This window comes from Triturus cristatus, chromosome 6 (genome assembly GCF_964204655.1).
Source record: "Triturus cristatus chromosome 6, aTriCri1.1, whole genome shotgun sequence".
Taxonomy (NCBI): Eukaryota; Metazoa; Chordata; class Amphibia; order Caudata; family Salamandridae; genus Triturus; species Triturus cristatus.
In genome coordinates this window covers 1,357,464,906-1,357,486,839 of record NC_140589.1, presented here as the reverse complement: position 1 = coordinate 1,357,486,839, position 21,934 = coordinate 1,357,464,906, and positions in this window count along the sequence as shown.

Below are 21,934 nucleotides of genomic sequence, written 5' to 3'. Positions count from 1 at the left end.
ACGTACTGGGGTGGGGGTACGACTGGAACGTACTGGGGTGTAGGTTGACGGTGGTACGACACGTACTGGGGTGGGGGTACGACTCGAACGTACTGGGGTGTCGGTAGACGGGGGTATGACACGTACTGGGGTGGGGGTACGACTGGAACGTACTGGGGTGGGGGTACACGGGGGGTACGACACGTACTGGGGTGGGGGTACGACTGGAACGTACTGGGGTGTAGGTTGACGGTGGTACGACACGTACTGGGGTGGGGGTACGACTCGAACGTACTGGGGTGTCGGTAGACGAGGGATATGACACGTACTGGGGTGGGGGTACGACTGGAACGTACTGGGGTGTAGGTAGACGGGGGGTATGACGCGTACTGGGGTGGGGGTAGGACCGGAACCTACTGGGGTGTACATAGACGGTGGTACGACACGTACTGGGGTGGGGGGGTGTACATTGACGGTGGTACGACACGTACTGGGGTGGGGGTACGACTCGAACGTACTGGGGTGTCGGTAGACGAGGGATATGACACGTACTGGGGTGGGGGTACGACTGGAACGTACTGGGGTGTAGGTAGACGGGGGTATGACACGTACTGGGGTGGGGGTACGACTGGAACGTACTGGGGTGGGGGTACACGGGGGGTACGACACGTACTGGGGTGGGGGTACGACTGGAACGTACTGGGGTGTAGGTTGACGGTGGTACGACACGTACTGGGGTGGGGGTACGACTCGAACGTACTGGGGTGTCGGTAGACGAGGGATATGACACGTACTGGGGTGGGGGTACGACTCGAACGTACTGGGGTGTCGGTAGACGGGGGTATGACACGTACTGGGGTGGGGGTACGACTGGAACGTACTGGGGTGGGGGTACACGGGGGGTACGACACTTACTGGGGTGGGGGTACGACTGGAACGTACTGGGGTGTAGGTTGACGGTGGTACGACACGTACTGGGGTGGGGGTACGACTCGAACGTACTGGGGTGTCGGTAGACGAGGGATATGACACGTACTGGGGTGGGGGTACGACTGGAACGTACTGGGGTGTAGGTAGACGGGGGTATGACACGTACTGGGGTGGGGGTACGACTGGAATGTACTGGGGTTTGGCTTGACGGTGGTACGACACGTACTGGGGTGGGGGTACGACTGGAACGTACTGGGGTGGGGGTACACGGGGGGTACGACACGTACTGGGGTGGGGGTGCGACTGGAACGTACTGGGGTGTAGGTTGACGGTGGTACGACACGTACTGGGGTGGGGGTACGACTCGAACGTACTGGGGTGTCGGTAGACGAGGGATATGACACGTACTGGGGTGGGGGTACGACTGGAACGTACTGGGGTGTAGGTAGACGGGGGTATGACACGTACTGGGGTGGGGGTACGACTGGAATGTACTGGGGTTTGGCTTGACGGTGGTACGACACGTACTGGGGTGGGGGTACGACTGGAACGTACTGGGGTGTAGGTAGACGGGGGGTATGACGCGTACTGGGGTGGGGGTAGGACCGGAACCTACTGGGGTGTACATAGACGGTGGTACGACACGTACTGGGGTGGGGGGGTGTACATTGACGGTGGTACGACACGTACTGGGGTGGGGGTACGACTCGAACGTACTGGGGTGTCGGTAGACGAGGGATATGACACGTACTGGGGTGGGGGTACGACTGGAACGTACTGGGGTGTACCTAGTCGGGTGGGGGTATACATACACGGGGGGTACGTGTCGGACGTACGGGGGCTGGGGGGAGTGTTGGGCGCGTATGCGGGCACATGTCTTCATGGTTGCCATAGGAGTTCGGTGCGGACGGTGTTTTTTTCCATACGGTTGTACGCTCGGACGCACGGGATGGATCGTGATTCCTCGGTCGGACTTGGCTTTTCACGTTTGTAAGGTAAATCGTCCGAGGACGTGTCGGACACATTTTCCGACCCGAGGACGTGTGGGAAATGATTCCCAGTGCGGTTCGTATGGACTTTTTACCATGCGAATCGTGATTGCCAGTTCGTACGGCACTTGTACGATTCGTACGGTAAAAAGACCCGATACGAGTCGCACGGGGACATTTTTTGCCGGATCGTGATCGGCACCTTAATGTACATAAAATTTGTTCTGACCTATATTCAATATGTTTGAATGTAATTACAATGTAAATAATACTATTTCTGAATGATCTTACTCAAATGAATAAACAATAACAAATTTAAAAAACTACAATAAAAACCATGTTCTTGTCTTATGAATTGTGTTTCTCTGATTATTAATATTAATCTTCTATTATGAATATTTAACATATAGAATAATTATTTTATAAAAAATTACAAATCAATCAATATTATAAAATTACAGAATGCCATTACCCATTATTCCAATACAAAATATTCATATATTTTTCCTAATAATAATATTAAATATTCCAAACATATCAAATTAAAAGGTTACATGTATATATTATCCTAAACTATAAATATAGAATTAATTACTACAAATCCAATATATAAAAATACAATACAAATAATATTCACTTAAATATATTTTTATAACTACTATATCAATGTAATTTAATTAAATTAAATACCAGACAGATTAGAGTAGTTGCTGGACACTGACCATAAACAATTTACTATTCCCACTCCACTCTATAATAAATAAAAGTAGATGCTTGACACTGACCATAAATAATTTACTATTCCCACTCCAGTCTATAATAAATTAGAGTAGGTGCTGGACACTAACCATAAATAATTTACTATTCCCACTCCAGTATATAAAAAATTAGAGTAGGTGCTGGACAGTGACCATAAATAATTTACTATTCCCACTCCAGTCTATAATAAATTAGAGTAGGTGCTGGACACTAACCATAAATAATTTACTATTCCCACTCCAGTCTATAATAAATTAGAGTAGGTGCTGGACACTGACCATAAATAATTTACTATTCCCACTCCAGTCTATAAAAAATTAGAGTAGGTGCTGGACAGTGACCATCAATAATTTACTATTCCCACTCCAGTCTATAATAAAATAGAGTAGGTGCTGGACACTAACCATAAAAAATTTACTATTCCCACTCCAGTCTATAATAAATTAGAGTATGTGCTGGACACTGACCATAAATAATTTACTATTCCCACTCCAGTCTATAAAAAATTAGAGTAGGTGCTGGACAGTGACCATAAATAATTTACTATTCCCACTCCAGTCTATAATAAATTAGAGTAGGTGCTGGACACTGACCATAACTAATTTACTATTCCCACTCCAGTCTATAATAAATTAGAGTAGGTGCTGGACAGTGACCATAAATAATTTACTATTCCCACTCCAGTCTATAAAAAATTACAGTAGGTGCTGGACAGTGACCATAAATAATTTACTATTCCCACTCCAGTCTATAATAAATTAGAGTAGGTGCTGGACAGTGACCATAACTAATTTACTATTCCCACTCCAGTCTATAATAAATTAGAGTAGGTGCAGGACACTAACCATAACTAATTTACTATTCCCACTCCAGTCTATAATAAATTAGAGTAGGTGCTGGACACTGACCATAAATAATTTACTATTCCCACTCCAGTCTATAATGAATTAGAGTAGGTGCTGGACACTAACCATAAAAAATTTACTATTCCCACTCCAGTCTACAATAAATTAGAGTATGTGCTGGACACTGACCATAAATAATTTACTATTCCCACTCCAGTCTATAATAAATTAGAGTAGGTGCTGGACACTGACCATAAATAATTTCATATTCCCACTCCAGTCTATAATAAATTTGAGTAGGTGCTGGACAGTGACCATAAATAATTTACTATTCCCACTCCAGTCTATAAAAAATTACAGTAGGTGCTGGATAGTGACCATAAATAATTTACTATTCCCACTCCAGTCTATAAAAAATTACAGTAGGTGCTGGACAGTGACCATAAATAATTTACTATTCCCACTCCAGTCTATAATAAATTAGAGTAGGTGCTGGACAGTGACCATAAATAATTTACTATTCCCACTCCAGTCTATAAAAAATTACAGTAGGTGCTGGACAGTGACCATAAATAATTTACTATTCCCACTCCAGTCTATAATAAATTAGAGTAGGTGCTGGACAGTGACCATAAATAATTTACTATTCCCACTCCAGTCTATAAAAAATTACAGTAGGTGCTGGACAGTGACCATAAATAATTTACTATTCCCACTCCAGTCTATAATAAATTAGAGTAGGTGCTGGACACTAACCATAACTAATTTACTATTCCCACTCCAGTCTATAATAAATTAGAGTAGGTGCTGTACACTGACCATAACTAATTTACTATTCCCACTCCAGTCTATAATAAATTAGAGTATGTGCTGGACACTGACCATAAATAATTTACTATTCCCACTCCAGTCTATAATAAATTAGAGTAGGTGCTGGACACTAACCATAAAAAATTTACTATTCCCACTCCAGTCTACAATAAATTAGAGTATGTGCTGGACACTGACCATAAATAATTTACTATTCCCACTCCAGTCTATAATAAATTAGAGTAGGTGCTGGACACTGACCATAAATAATTTACTATTCCCACTCCAGTCTATAATACATTTGAGTAGGTGCTGGACAGTGACCATAAATAATTTACTATTCCCACTCCAGTCTATAAAAAATTACAGTAGGTGCTGGACAGTGACCATAAATAATTTACTATTCCCACTCCAATCTATATTGAATTAGGATTACTATATATGTTAGATTTTTTCAAACAATTACTAATTTGTAAACACTACCCACCCTTATCCCCTATAAATCCTACATCACTCTTATTAAATGAATTATCTTCTTAAAATTGTTAAATGTTAATTAAAATAACATTTCTAAATGGAAATAATTTTTTATGAATAATAAAATTTTTATATATTTATAAAACACTCCCCACCCTTATCCCCTATAACCCCAAAATACCACTTATGAAATTTTTTTTATTATTAAAAATATTAAAATTTACTTTTATTAAGAAATTAGAACTTTGCATTATATTTTTCAAAAATAAAATATTACATATATTTTGAATGCACTCCCCACCCTTATCCCCTATAACCCCCAATTCCCACTTATGAAATTTATTGTATTAGTAATTTATTTAATTTTAATTTTTAAACCCAAAAATTAAATTTCTATTTTTTTTTTATAAAATATTAAATATTTCTCAAAAACACTCCCCACCCTTATCCCCTATAACCCCAAAATCCCACTTATTAAATGTATTTTATTAGTAAAATGTTTAATTGTAAATTTTAATACAAAAATTTAAATTTAAATTTTTTTGAATTCAATATTAAATAATAAATATATATCTAAAACACTCCCCACCCTTATCCCCTTTAACCCCAAAATCCCACGTATTACATTTATTTTCTTATTACAATTTTCACATTTAAAATTTTAAAACTAATTTGAAATGTTTTTATTTCTAAATATAATATTTCAAAATTTATATCATAAATTATTAAATTTTATTACTAAAATTTTTAATTTTAAATTTTCATACCAAATTTGAATTTTTTTTTTTAATTAAATATTAAATATTAAATATATATCTAATACACTCCCCACCCTTATCCCCTATAACCCCAAAATCCCACTGATTACATTTATTTTATTATTACAATTTTCACATTTAAAATTTAAAAACACATTTGAATTTTTTTATTTTTTTTTAAATATAATATTTCTAAATTTATATCCTAAAATATTAAATTTAATATTTATTTCCAAAACACTCCCCACCCTTAACCCCTATATACACAACATCCCACTAACAATATTTTTTTTCATTATTAAAATTTAAATATTACTATTTTGTTCAAAATTTAAATTCAAATTATACAAATATTTATTAAAATATTTTATTTCTAATATATATTTTTAAAACACTCCCCACCCTTATCCCCTATAAACCCAACATCCCGCTCCTAAAATTATATATCCAAATTAAAAAAATTATATTAATAATAGTTCAATGATTATATCCTAAAATATTAAATATAATATTTATTTCCAAAATACTCCCCACCCTTAACCCCTATATACACAACATCCCACTAAAAAAATTTTTTTTCACAATTAAATTTTAAATAATTGAATTTTGTTCAAAATTTAAATTTAAATTCTACAAAAATTTATTAAAATATTTTATTTCAAATATATTTTTTTAAAACACTCCCCACCCTTATCCCCTATAAACCCAACATCCCGCTCCTAAAATTATATATCAAAATTTAAAAAATTATATTAATAGAAAAAAAATTGTTATTTTTAATACACTTAAATAAACATTTGCTGACACTTCTAAACAATAATTTTTTACAAATCACAAAGTAACTTAATACTATACTTTTTCGATATTTTTACTACACGATATTATGTCTTTCGATATACTATACCTCGATATTTTACTACACATCACAATCTCGACATTTTTTACATCGATATTGTTGACAGAGATATATTGTTCCATCGATATTTTGACTTCGATATTTCTGTATATCGATATTACATTTCCGATATTTTGTCTACTCACCCAAACTGATAACATGCAAAACAGACTATGTAGTTTATGTAATCGTCTGTCCTTGTGACAGATGGTACATAGGGTCAACCACATTCATGGTGCAGAAACGCATATTAGAGCATTGTCGAGCAATTACTAACTCAGATATGAGTTATAATACAGCACAACATTTTAGGGAGTACCATGATGGAGACTGGACTAAAGGCAAATTCTTTGGAATTAACACAATAGCAAAACATCCCAGGGGAGGCAATAGAATCTCTGCACCACACAGGATGGAATCAAGATTTATATTACAAGCAGGAAGCCTCACACATCATGGTATAAACCTTGACGTGGAACTGCACACACATCTTGAAGTCAGAAGCTCCTCAAGTTTAACCAGTATTGTTTATGATATTATTCAACAAATGTACCAATATGAGAAATGTTTTTTCTTTCAGTTTGAAATTATTTTTTTGTTCCTCCAAAAAGTAATCAGACCGGGTATATATGTCAATTGAGCCTGGTTTTTACCTAACCGCAAATTACATTATATAATATTGAGTTTTCTGTCCCCACTGCAGATGTAAGGAAGTCCTCCATGCAAATCTTGCTGGGAGTACTTCTGGAACAGTAGAAGGCGACCCCCATGTGGTAACACCTTTTGACCTTCACCTATTGTAGACTACAGGTTATATGAAATTTGGGTACTATACCCGTAATTGAAGATGTTAACTCTTGTAGTTAGCATGCATACATTTTTTGGCAATTATAAACCAGTCAGAAAATTTTAGGATATGAGAGTTTATATAACTAAATTTGAACCTTCTATTAGTATTTGCTATTATTTGCTTTATATAATAATGGTCTGAACTATTATCTGATTGAAACCACTGAGTTTAAAACATGCCTGTCGATAAAGATTTGTTGTTGACTTGAGGAGGAATCATGGAATGCTTAGTATTTTGTTTATGTCTATTACAAATGCATCAGCATTTACGTTGTACAAAAGGAAGTGAATTGTCAAAAAACTGGTTATGTGAAAAAGATCGCAAGATCGAAATAAGTCTGTTTCTTTGCCATTAAATATACCTCTTAACTAAAGACCACTTTGGTGTGGCTGTTTCCTCAAGACAGAAGCATAAAGGAGGATTATGATTGGAGTATATATATATATACATATTCACTTAAAAAACCATAGGTTTCACTCACGTTATAGTTAGGAATTAACATTTAAAAAACCTTGCAAATTCACTCTAAAAACCATAGGTTTCACACACGTTATAGTTAGGAATTAGCATTTAAAAAACCTTGCAAATTCACTGAAAAACCCATAGGTTTCACACACGTTATAGTTAGGAATTAGCATTTAAAAAACCTTGCAAATTCACTGAAAAAACCATAGGTTTCCCACATGTTATAGTTAGCTGGACATTTCACTCATACAAAACCATTGAAATTCCCCAGTTATAGTTAGTTCAGCTAACTATAACTCGCGCGACCGCAATCCACTGCTGATGACGTCACATATTACATCACTCATGACATGGTCAGTGACATCACTCATGACATCACTCATGACATCTCAAATGACATCACTGATGACATCACTGATGACATCATCCTTGTGTAAGAGTGGCAGACCTCCTCTTATCCTAATATAAACTTTGATACACACATTGAAAAATACAAACTAAAGTTTTGAAAACTATAGAGATACCAATACCAGTTAGAACAACCTATTCAGTAATTCCAAAATCTACATACGCATCCACTCATTCATCAACACTTCTATATAGTCACTCATACATGTACTCAGTCATCATATGTACTCATACACCTATACATCTTGTTACACACCTACACTCATACATAGAGTTACTCACACACATACTCACACATGCAAATAAACATCCATTTACTTGCATATACAGCTATACACACACCACTACACTTACTTCTACAGAAACGTACACACACTTACTCTCTTAAACAATCACTTATAGAAACACATACTTATTTATACAGGAACTCTTCCAATCTCTCACTCTTATATATCCTCACTTATATACTTCAATACTCACATATACCAGTTTAAAACATATGGACTTACTCATAAAGACACTATTGAGACAGTCATTCACTCTCTTACTCACCCATACACACACTCATCCACCCATACTGTCCTGCTCACATACTGTCTTCAAAACACATACAAACAGTGTGTCACTCATTCATGCATCTATACGCTAAGTAACATCCCCCACTGAACCATACAGACACTCATACTCATACTCTAAAAACGAACTAATAACCCATATACACACTCATGTAGCTACTCACCAACCCATGCAGCCACTTATACACAAAGTGAGACACTGACACAGATATTTAAATATTTAAACATTACTCAGTAATACTTGTATTCACTAAGATACTGTTAATAAGTCAGTTATACAATTAAGTTTACAAAAAAAATCCATTTAGACACTTATTTACCCATTTATTCTTCCATTAACCTTTAGATATACATATATAAAAAATATTTATTTTTCAGAAAGACACATATTCACTGGATGATGTCATCAAAGATGTCATCAGTGATGTCATTTGAGATGTCATGAGTGATGTCATGAGTGATGTCACTGACCATGTCATGAGTGATGTAATATGTGACGTCATCAGCAGTGGATTGCGGTCGCGCGAGTTATAGTTAGCTGAACTAACTATAACTGGGGAATTTCAATGGTTTTGTATGAGTGAAATGTCCAGCTAACTATAACATGTGTGAAACCTATGGTTTTTTCAGTGAATTTGCAAGGTTTTTTAAATGCTAATTCCTAACTATAACGTGTGTGAAACCTATGGTTTTTTAAGTGAATTTGCAAGGTTTTTTAAATGCTAATTTCTAACTATAACGTGTGTGAAACCTATGTTTTTTTAGTGAATTTGTAAAGTTTTTTAAATGCTAATTTATGTATGTATTATTATATTTTTTATATATTTATTTTACAATAAACTATCTATGTATATAGTTATAGATTGACTGTATCCTGCAATATGGAATGGCTCAGCTCTTTTTTTTTGAATTTGGATAAAGTTGAACAGCATAGTTAATATCTTCTATAAACTTATAAACAGTTTAAAATGTATTTTTTTTTTAAGGGTTTTTCACGGTGCGCGCACCGTGCGCGCACCGGCAATTTTTTTTATTAAACAAAATGGTTTTTTTGGATTTACGAGGTCCTTTAGGGACCCCCTGAGAAGGCCTAGGGGGTCAGGGACTCTCTACCCTGCCCCTTTTTCACGTTCTCCACTTGTGTTTTTAGCTCTCTTCTGCCTCTAAAACTCAAAATGGTGGCTGGGGGGTGCCCGTACTGTGCTCGCACCCCGCGATTTTTTGAAAAAAAATAAAATGTTTTTTTCACCCTTCGGGGTCCTTCAGGGACCCCCTGACAAAGGCTAGGGGGTCAGGAACGCTCTACCCTGCCCCCTTTTCACGTTCTCCACCTTTCTTTTTTACTGTCACACACAAAATGGCATCCGACACTTCCTGATTTTGACCGATTGGAATGTTGACTGACATCTAACCACCAATCAGAATTACGCTCGCGGACATTTGGTGCGCGCCCCGTGCGAGCACCATGCGCGCACGGTGCGCGCAGATAGATATTTATGTACATTTAACTGCAATTTTCTCAGGAACTACTGAACAGATTGACACCATATATGCATAAGGCACATGCCTGACTTGAGGACTACCTCTTTGCCAAATTTCAAGTAATTCTGTTCAGCCGTTCGGTCTGTACCTTCGACTAAAGGTCCTATGGGAAAATGCATGGGGAAAATGCGTTTTGGGACCCCCCTTTTTTCTCAGCCCCGCTTGATGAATCACCCCAAGACTTTCAGGGTAGGAGCTGAACGGAGCGCCCCATTAGTTTTGAAAATTTCACGAAGATAAGTCAACCGGCGCCAAAGTTATTCAAAATAGAATTTTCAGATTTCCTACGGGAACTCGGTCCTAACTATTACTATCTACTGGCGACCTCCAGTAGATTATATATATATATATATATATATATATATATATATATATATATATATATATATATTACCTACTGGCGGTCGCCAGTAGGTAGTTATAGTTAGGACCACGTTTCCATAGGAAAACCTCAACATTCTATTTTGAATAACTTTGGCGCCGGTCGACGAATCCTCGCGAATTTCTCAAAATAGGTGGGGCGCTACGCTCCGCTCCTACCCTGAAAGTCTCGGGGGGATCCGTCAAGCGGGGGCTGAGATAAAAGGGGGGTCCCAAAACGCGTTTTTCCCATGCATTTTTCCATAAGACCTTTAGAACGAGCTACAGCCCGAACGGCTGAACAGAATTACTCAAAATTTGGCAGAGAGGTAGTCCCTAGGTCAAGGAAGTGCCTTTTGTAGGTTTGGTGTAAATCGGTTCAGTAGATTCTGAGAAAATAGCCTTTAAATCAATATATATATCTGAGCCCGCTTACGGTACGCTTACCGTACGCTTACGGTAAGCGTACGGTGGCGTGCGCGAGCGCGATTCTGATTGGCTCTTAGATCTTAGTAAACATTCGAATCGGTCGAAACCAGGAAGCGGCGGCCGCCATTTTGTGTATTTCACTCTGAAAAAAAAGAGTGAAAACAAGGAAAGGGGGCAATGAGGAGAGTTACAGACCCCCTAACATTTGTAAGGGGGTCAAAGAAGGACAGAAAAGTACAAAGAAAACATTTATTGATTTTAAAAAAAATCACGGGGTACGCGTACGGTAAGCTTACGGTAAGCGTACGGTAGGAAAAAAAAAAAAAAAAAAATGAAAATCAGATTTAAGTGTTTAGATATTAGGGGGCTCTAAAAAGAGCCGTTGTGTTTATGAAATGATTTTTTAGTGGTACCTACAAGTAAGTACCGATGCAGAGTCTAAGGTTCAAGAGGAAGACTCTGTTCCCTTCATCATTGAAGTGCACACCATCTCCTCTATAAATGTCTTGCATGTCATAACGCAAGTTGTTGTGGTAAATGGCACCCATACCATAGTCACGGAGGAAAGCAGAAACAGATTTGTTGACGTGCTTTCTTGCTTTGTCATCGCACTGCGTGCCCACCGTGCGTGCACGGCACTAACTGCGTAAAGTGGGCGCGCGGTGCGCGAAGCGCACCGCGTGCTCACTGTGCGCGCACGGTGCGCGAAGCGCACCGTGCGCGCACGGAACGAACTGCGTTAAGTGGGCGCCTACGCCACGAATGGCGTAAAGTAACTTAGCATTTAAAAAACCGTACAAATTCACTGAAAAAACCATAGGTTTCACACACGTTATAGTTAGGAATTAGCATTTAAAAAACCTTGCAAATTCACTGAAAAAACCATAGGTTTCACACATGTTATAGTTAGCGGAAATTTTACTGATAAAAAACCAATGAAATTCCCCCGTTATAGTTAGTGCAGGCAACTATAACTCACGCGACCGCAATCTTCTGCTGATGACATATGTGTCTTTATGAAAAAAAAATATTTGTAATATATGTATAGCTAAAAATGTATGGAAGAAGACATGGGCAAATAAGTGTCTAAATACAGTATTAGCATCAGCAGAGGATTGCGGTCGCGTGAGTTATAGTTGCCTGCACTAACTATAACGGGGGAATTTCATTGGTTTTTTATCAGTAAAATTTCCGCTAACTATAACATGTGTGAAACCTATGGTTTTTTCAGTGAATTTGCAAGGTTTTTTAAATGCTAATTCCTAACTATAACGTGTGTGAAACCTATGGTTTTTTCAGTGAATATATATATATATATATATTTTTTTTTTAAACAATCATCCTCGATTCGAAGGCTCACTCCAACCAGTTCTTTTCAAGCAGTATAGCACTTAAACACACGGAGTTTTCTTCCGCCTTACGCGTTTCGGGACATTTGCATCCCTTGATCACAGGCATTGACATGCGACGATCCAGATTAGTTCGAAAAGGCACCCTCCTCAGCACGTGACTTTTATAGCCCTTCAATGGGCAACGAGTAAGTTCAAGATGTATTGCATGCTGGGACATGAAGTTTGATATTATTGTCCTTTGAGTAAAATTACTCGGTGCCTTTGCAACATTATTTATTTCCTTGGTAGGCTCTGATCGCTGCATGAAAGTAATTCAAATTATTAACCCTTAGTGGGCCTCCAAAGCGAGAAGTGTTACCTTCAATGCGAACTTGATTCCCACATGGAGACTTCGATTAGTTCTGTGTCTCCGTGGCCCCCGTAGAGTAAGGGGTGGTGCGCCTTCATGGCTGGATTGCCGCCAAAACAATTTTTTAAACAATCATCCTCGATTCGAAGGCTCACCCCAACCAGTTCTTTTCAAGCAGTATAGCACTTAAACGCACAGAGTTTTCTTCCACCTTACGCGTTTCGGGACATTTGCATCCCTTGATCACAGGCATTGACATGCGACGATCCAGATTAGTTCGAAAAGGCACCCTCCTCAGCACGTGACTTTTATAGCCCTCCAATGGGCAACGAGTAAGTTCAAGATGTATTGCATGCTGGGACATGAAGTTTGATATTATTGTCCTTTGAGTAAAATTACTCGGTGCCTTTGCAACATTATTTATTTCCTTGGTAGGCTCTGATCGCTGCATGAAAGTAATTCAAATTATTAACCCTTAGTGGGCCTCCAAAGCGAGAAGTGTTACCTTCAATGCGAACTTCATTTCCACATGGAGACTTCGATTAGTTCTGTGTCTCCGTGGCCCCCGTAGAGTAAGGGGTGGTGCGCCTTCGCGGCTGGATTGCCGCCAAAACAATTCTTTAAACAATCATCCTCGATTCGAAGGCTCACTCCAACCAGTTCTTTTCAAGCAGTATAGCACTTAAACACACGGAGTTTTCTTCCGCCTTACGCGTTTCGGGACATTTGCATCCCTTGATCACAGGCATTGACATGCGACAATCCAGATTAGTTCGAAAAGGCACCCTCCTCAGCACGTGACTTTTATAGCCCTCCAATGGGCAACGAGTAAGTTCAAGATGTATTGCATGCTGGGACATGAAGTTTGATATTATTGTCCTTTAAGTAAAATTACTCCGTGCCTTTGCAACATTATTTATTTCCTTGGTAGGCTCTGATCGCTGCATGAAAGTAATTCAAATTATTAACCCTTAGTGGGCCTCCAAAGCGAGAAGTGTTACCTTCAATGCGAACTTGATTCCCACATGGAGACTTCGATTAGTTCTGTGTCTCCGTGGCCCCCGTAGAGTAAGGGGTGGTGCGCCTTCGCGGCTGGATTGCGACAATTATGCTTTGCAGAACATAATTTAATGCTAATTGAATTTATAAGGTTTTGTCTCACTAATAACATCTTTTTATTTGAAGATAAATATTTTAGGCACACCTCTGGTATGGCCATGGGCACCTGCTTCGCCCCCAGCGAAGTGAACTTGTTCATTGCCTGGTGAAAGGAGCAGGTGTCCAATTCCTACAAATGTGGGACCATGAGTGGTAAAGTGGCTGTTTGGCATCGATATATCGATGATTTATTCATTGTGTGGCAGGGGACTAGGGGTGGGCGGAATTTGCGAAATTCAATTTCGCAAACTATCATGAAAATGTTAAAAAATTTCCACAAAATATCGTGAAGATGCGGAAGTTTTTTTCCCGCCCGTTCGTGGTATTTTCTGCCTGGTCGCGGCTCGCCAACTTACCCATGCGGTTGCTCACGGGCGCGGCCATCTTGTTTTCACTTGTCTCGCAGTGCATGATCGCGAGAAGAAAGACGTGATCGCGCGACGAATGACGTTACTGCGGGCGCGAACTTTCACAAGACAGTGCAAATGGCTACCAACAATCCAACATCTCGTGGAGAACGCAACCGGATTGGGAAAACTTGTCGGCGAACGCGAGGATTCAGGTAAGGCGATCGCACACACGCGAGAATGTAGTTTTTTTACTGCGCGAGCAAGTAAAAAATTTCCGGTAAGGGGATTGCAGAAATTTTTACATTTTCGCGCTCTCCGCGGAATGCGAAAATGTTAAATTATCGCAATTTCCGCAAGCGGAACGGAATTTTAGCCCAGGCCTACAGGGGACAACGGAATCAGCCTACGAGTACATCAAAGTTTTGAACACAAATCAATTAAACCTACAATTTTCAGGCACAGTTAGCCCAGTGGCAGTGGACTACCTGGACCTGAAGGTGTTCATAGCGGATAGCTTGCTACACACAGCCCTATACCGCAAATCCACGGCAGGGAATTCAACTCTATTTGTGACAAGCAATCATCCACCTAAACTTATACATAGCATACCTTATGGCGAGCTTCTAAGATGAAAAAGAAACAGCACAAGAGAGTGTGACTTTGAAGCGGCTGCCAAAGACTGTATGCCTAGATTTGTGTTAAGAGGGTATAAACCGACAGCATTGGAAAAAACATTTAACGGAGTAAAAGGGATCCCAAGGGACAAATTACTGATGGAGAAGAGCAAACATTCAAAAAAATGAAAAGGAGGGCAAGTTCAGAATAGTGACTACATACTCAGCAGAAGCTAATTTTCTAAAACGTATGCTTAGAAAGAATTGGCATATTCTTAAAACAGATAACATCATCTGTGATGACATGCCAACCTATCCCTTGGTTACCTTTAAAAAGGCAAGATCTCTGAGGGATATGCTAGTAAAAAGCCACCTTGATAAAGAACCGCAGCAAAAAAGTACCCTAAAGGAAATTAAAGGTTTTTTTCCGTGCAGGAAATGTAAAGCCTGTTCAAACAGTAAAAGGGTCCTGTTATTCAATATACCTGACACAGACGAGAACAAAACAATAACAAAGTTCTCAACCTGTAGCACCACACATGCAGTATACTGTTTAGTATGCCCATGTGGATTACGCTATATAGGCAGCACGATCCATCCACTCAAGATCAGAATACTAGAACATCTTAGGGCGATTGACAAAAAGGATGCAGCATACCCAGTGGCATGCCATTTTGCTGACAAACATTCAAGCAATAGACATATGCTACAGTATTATGGTTTAGACTTTGTCCCCATGAATGTAAGAGGAGGGTATAGAACCCGCAAATTGTGTAGATTAGAGTCACGCTATATCATAGACCTGCAAATTCTCAAGAGGATTAAATAGTGGGGAAGAGCTGGCGTCACATTTAGGCTCATAATCTGTCAATTCATGTATGATGCTTGGCTGATATATAGCGCTATGAAGGACAGCTCTAGTAATAAGTTTCCTAATTTCTGTATGAATATCATCAGTGTCTCCCACAAAAGGTGCATTAACAAAAGGTTGAAAAATAGGGACCCTAGCCGATCCACGGCAAGATAACAATATACCACTGTGTCGTACTTTTTGCCCAGGCCGATACACAACAGTCAGTACTAAGGCAATATGCTCCAGTATGAATTTTGAGCAACTAATCAATAATAAATTGTATTAATTGATTGTGATTTTTACAAATAGATGTAACACTGTGGGCAAATATAATGTATATATAATGAATTGAGACGCAATATATTAAGTGTATGTATATAAGACATTACAAAATTGGGCTCATGTTGGCGCACTTACACTTGTCCCTTTTTGATTGTTGTTGCACTAATGAAATGTTTTTAAACATGGTCTCTTCTGGTGTGAAGAAGGCAGATCGCCGAAACGTGTTTGTTGCTTGTTGCTGGAGAATAAAGTTCTTCAAACCCCCCCCGCGAGTGCTGATTTTCTTTAAGGAAAGAAAATAGGAGCAAATATATATATATATATATATATTGGAAAAACGGGCACGGACCACAGCGTTGTGCAGCAGAAGTATTCTTTATTACTCCAGGACCTCTACAGCCACGATGCGCTTCCGCCCGCCTCGAGCCTTGATCACATGATATATATATATATATATATATATATATATATAGATATAGATATAGATATATATAGAGAGAGAGAGAGAGAGCAGGTGACCTCATGGGGAGCAGCATGGCATGCCTGCAGTCCGCAGCTGCTAGGTGACCATATGCTCCTCCCCCAGCCTTGAGGCTATACCTGCTTTTGTTGCCGAATGGACGGCAGGTGATGACCGCCTCGTGGGAATGCTTCCCAAGGTTTGGCCGGTGTGCAGTAGACCACAGGACTCACTTCTCTTTCCTTTTCGGCATCCTGCCTTTGGAGAAAAATTAAAAGGAAATTAAACAGACGAAAACACTCGAGCTGGCAGTTCAATTGCAGAGGTTTGGCGGGGCTGATACTCGGCACTGACCGTGGGGAACTGAGGATTTAGTTCCTGCTCGTGGCTCCCTGTGCCTGGAGGCATACCTGATGAAAAGACGGCTCCGTGTTCGAGGCACAACAAGAGTACAACGGCTGAGGGCTGCGGTTGTAATTAGCAAGAAGGCTTGGAGAAACGCCTTAGAGGAGAAAAACAGGGGAGGAAAAGAACAGAGGTGAACTTTCCTGCAAAATTGTTGCAGTCACACAGAATAAGACTGACTTTTTGTATACTGTGAGGGGTGAGAGGCTGTGAAGGAAAGGGAAGTGGAAGTCCGTGTATTTTTTTTCCCAGTGAAATCTCAGTGCAATGATAAATATATAAATATATATATCTACACACATATATTACCTACTGGCGGTCGCCAGTAGGTAGTTATAGTTAGGACCTATTTTCCATAGGAAGAACATTTTTTGTTTTGCTTATAACTTTGGCGTTGTTTGATGAATCTTCATGAAAGTTTCCAAACTAAATCTTTGTTCATATCAGCTCCTATGTGGGAAGTTTGGGGGTGATTCATCAAGGAGGGCTGAGAAAAAAGGGGGTCCCAAAACGTGTTTCTCCATGTTAAATTCCATAGGAAACTTGAGACAAGGCTACAGGTCGAACGGGTGAACGGAATTACCCCAAATTTGGCAGAAAGAAGGGTCTTGGTCTAGAAAGCACATGTTTGTTTATTTGGTGTACATCCATTCAGTAGTTTTTGAGAAATATCGAAATTTACAGATATCGATATTTGGGAATTCTGCCATCAGATTGGCTGAGGCGTTACGAGCACGAGCTTGCTGCTTATTGGTTGTGAGCGCTGCCAGCGGTGGCAACTAGGAAGTGTTGGCCGCCATTTTGTGATCCCGTTGAAGCGAGTAAGGGGAAAAAAAGGGGAAAAGAGTAGGAAACAGGAGGATAGGAGCACTGTAACCTCTGTGGGGGAGTGCGAAGCTAATTAGTCACACCTACCGGTCTGAAAGTGTGGTGTTGCTCAGAGTAACATGGTGCTGAGATTAGATGCTGCTACAGTCGGGTATGAAACCAAGAGCCTAAACCGGGAGGTCATTGCTGTAAAGTGATGTGCTGTGGTGTTTGTAGGATACCTGTGGAAGTAGTATTAGTAGGCGTTTATACCATACAGGGAGTGGGAAGCGAACTACTGAGCTCTACCGTGCGTTTATACTATACCGGAAGTGGGAAGCGAAGTACTACACCTACCTCGAGGATCAAACCAAGCTGATTGTTGTAAAGTGATGGGCTGTGTGTGCTGCAGCATACTGGCCGCTGTAGCATAACTGTAAGTAGTGTTAGTATGCGTTTATACTATACAGGGAATGGGAAGTGAACTGCTTACCCCTACCAGTCTGAAGACTCGGGGATAAAACCGTGAGCTCATTGCTGTAAAGTGATGTGCTCTGTGTACTATTTCAATGTAAATCATAGTACAATGTTAGTATGTAATGATACTATAATGTAAGTATGTAATGTTAGAATGTAAGTCTGTCATGAGGGGAATCTTGAGGAGTTTGTACACGGTGGTGGAGAAGACGGATACCTTGGTGTCTGGTCCTGCTGGTGGCTGTTTAAGCTGTCTTCTTTTCCTGCAATAATTCTACTTATCGGATCCACTGCTGTCTTCCTGTTCACTACATAAATTTGGCGACGACCGGGATTTTGCGCTTGCTTGCATTGTGCTGAAGACCTGTTTTCTTGGTGTATCTTTTTCTACTCATCCTAGGTTCGTCAGCTGCTCGAACTATGTGATCCTACCTCTGGTAGGATTTATATTTTTTGATTTTGCGCTTCGTCTGCCTCTTCACTACACTCTGGTTGCTGTACCACACATGTGCAAGTAGTGCTAGTATGCGTTTATACTAATTCAGTAGTTATGCATTAAACAAAGCATCATGGTCCCATGGAGCGCCACCTCCCAGGCGCGGGTCATACAATGTCCCGGAGTGTGCAAACGCGGGACATTTATGTTTGCTATTACAGGGCGGGAGCATTGCTTGCACCCTGTGATAGTAAATTCTTGTGTGCCTCGTTGAAGCGAGAGGAGGAAAACCTCGTATCGTTTCAATAAAGCTGAACTGGATGGTAAAAATGGAGGAAAAAAAATGAAGCGGGGTCTCACCTGTTCATTTAAATGAGCCCACTGGTGGGTAATGTTCCAGGGCCAATCCTATTATTATATTGCGGGGTCTCTGCAGCACTGGGTATCTTAATCTCACATGTAAATTAGACGCAGGAGGGCACAGAGACGTTTCGCAGACTAGGGGATCGACACCTCCTCGGGTATTGTTTACAAATTGTTCGGGGGGCTTCGAGGCCAGCTCAAGACTGGGATTGGCAACCTCCGGGGCTTTATTTAAATATGCAGGGTGGGACTCGCCAGTCCTTGAAGCCTCTGTGGCCCTAGGCCGTGCCTTATTGGTTCTGAAATCACACGGGCAGTACTCATGGTGATATAAAGTGATACACTCATAGAACTCTTGCCGTTGTACAATTACCCAGGCTTCATTCATGTAATAGTCTGTTGGTTTATATTTGGTAGGTGCACCGGAAAATTAAACAAAATTTCCCTTATAACCTACTATCAACTGCCAACTTCACAATAAACTACAGACAAGTGTTGTCAGAAAAAGAAGACCCATACACTCAGTTATTTATTAGTAAAAAAATATAACTTTTATTAACACAACACAAATAAATGGAAATGTAACTTTATTCGAACAACAGTAAAACATGAAAGAAGTGGGTGGGACTCTTCCGGAAGCAGCGTACAAAACCTGCAAGACAAAAAAGAAACATAAGTATGTGTGCCATGTCTAAGAGAAAAAGAAAGGTAGTGAGAATGAACGGAGGAAAGTGAGAATGGGACAGAGAGTGAGTGGGTGGAAGGGAGAAGGGGAGGGAGAGTGAAAAGAACAGAGGGAGGAGGAGACAGAGCACCGGCCTACTGCACCCAGCCCTCACTGTTCACCTCCCGTCACCCGTGTGTCTGGGACGCTGGGGTCTGCGAGAAAGAGTGCGGTCCAGCAAGTCCTTAAAATGTAACAGATATATGAATGAGGCCAGAGATTACATTATTATCTATGGCAACATCGCTTACCTGTACCTGTGCACCCAGGCTGCTGCACCCCAGCCCCTTTCTCCGCTCCGTGCTCAATTGCAGCTCCTGCGCGCCGAGGCTTGACTACTCACCTGCCACAACCGGTGCGTCCAAGGACATGCTGGTGCGAGCTCCAACTCCGGGCTGCCACTATCAGGGTGGCCCAGCAAGTCTCCGGTCGAGGACAGTGTCTTGATACCACGGTGGAAGATGTCAGAATGCCCAGGGCATCATCACGGGGTGAGCACCCGCTCCGCCCATTTTGGCTCCACTAACCCAGTGTCTGAAAAGGGAGAAAAAATATAATGTTGGAAACGTCTTGAGGTGAATGAAGGTTTCTTTCAACGTTAATAGAGTACACCAGTTGAGTGCATCCTTCAGAGGAGTTGGAGTGCATGAGAATACACAAGGTTAAATATTATGTCATGCCAACGTTCACATACAAAGGAACAGAGCGCATGGTAGAAGCATAATGTGCGGGTGTAATGCAGTGGCGCAAGCCTGTGTGCATGTGCACTTAGTAATCAGCTCACTACAGTGCCCCAAAAGCCAACACCACATGTCTGTAGGGCAGCGCTGCCCGCTGGCTCAGGCCTACAGTACGGTCCAGCAGGTCCTTAAAATGAGACAGAGATGTGACTGAATGAGGTCAGAGATCACGTCGGTACGTAGGGTAACATCAGTTGTTCGCACCTTTTCACATAGGCTGATGCACCTCACCCCTCCCGCAGCACTGCGCTCAACACGTGTCTGTCGGGCAGCGCTGCCTGCTGGCTCAGGACTACAGTACGGTCCAGCAGGTCCTTAAAATGAGACAGAGATGTGACTGAATGAGGTCAGAGAACACATCATTAAGCAGGGCAATATTGCTTGTTTGTACCTGCGCACCCAGGTTGATGCACCCCACCCCTCCCGCAGCATCGCGCTCAATTGCAGCCCCTGTGCACCCAGGCCCCACTGCTCACCTGCTGTCATTGTTGTGTATCCAAACACGACAGGCAGCAGTGTTCACAATTCAGGTGCAGTGTTGATTACGACGATGGTGTACGCCTTATGGATCCCTTTTTTTATTGTACATTGTGATATGCGAGGTGGATGTGGCCGTATCACCTGAGGCAGTGTAGAAAAACTGGGACATGTGGCATCGTCGTTATCCTATTTATACGTATGCAAAGTGGGCTGGGCTTGCATACGCCAGGCGAGCGTGGGGGTGTGAATAATAGTTCCGGGGACCTGGGCGTTGTTCAGTTCCTGCCTGGCCAGGAAGTGTACTTATGTGTGTTTCTGTTGCAGTTTTGACGTTGCAGAATGCGCAATTTACATTAATGTAACATGTACAGGGAGAGCGGCAACTATCGCTAATGAGATGCTGTTCGAAAACATTGAATGGCCAACATCACATGTCGTTGTCAAGTTTGTGGATATGCGCAGACACTCATGTCAATGGTGTGCGGTATTATTGAAAGTGTTGCTATCTCTAATGTGAATGTGCTCGGATGGAGGGAGAATCAGCAGTGAGGCTACGTCATAAATAGTGATAACGTTCATTATAGTCAAGCAATGCATGCCAAACGTGAATCTGAAAGTCTCACATATGACACACTACTATACTGGTAAAGCCTGGCAACAGAGAATACAGCAATACAAATTTACACATTACTGTTTACTGTTTGTCACATGTGATCTAGGATGTGCACTCTGCCCGTGGCTGATGATACCCCTTCGGGCAAGCAATACCCAGGCCTAAAGGCAGCACAATAATGTGCACACACACACACACCAAGGGCATCGTGAAACACACATTTGATTTTTGATGTAACGTTTGAGATGCATGGCCATCACACGTGGAAGGCTAATGTACAGACCATGAATATTGATCAAGATGATTGTTGCATGTTGTGTGTAGTAGAAGTTATGTGTACACAGCAAAAAAACTTTTTTAAAAAGCTCTCTAAGCAGAAGGGGTGTGTCTCATCAAACGC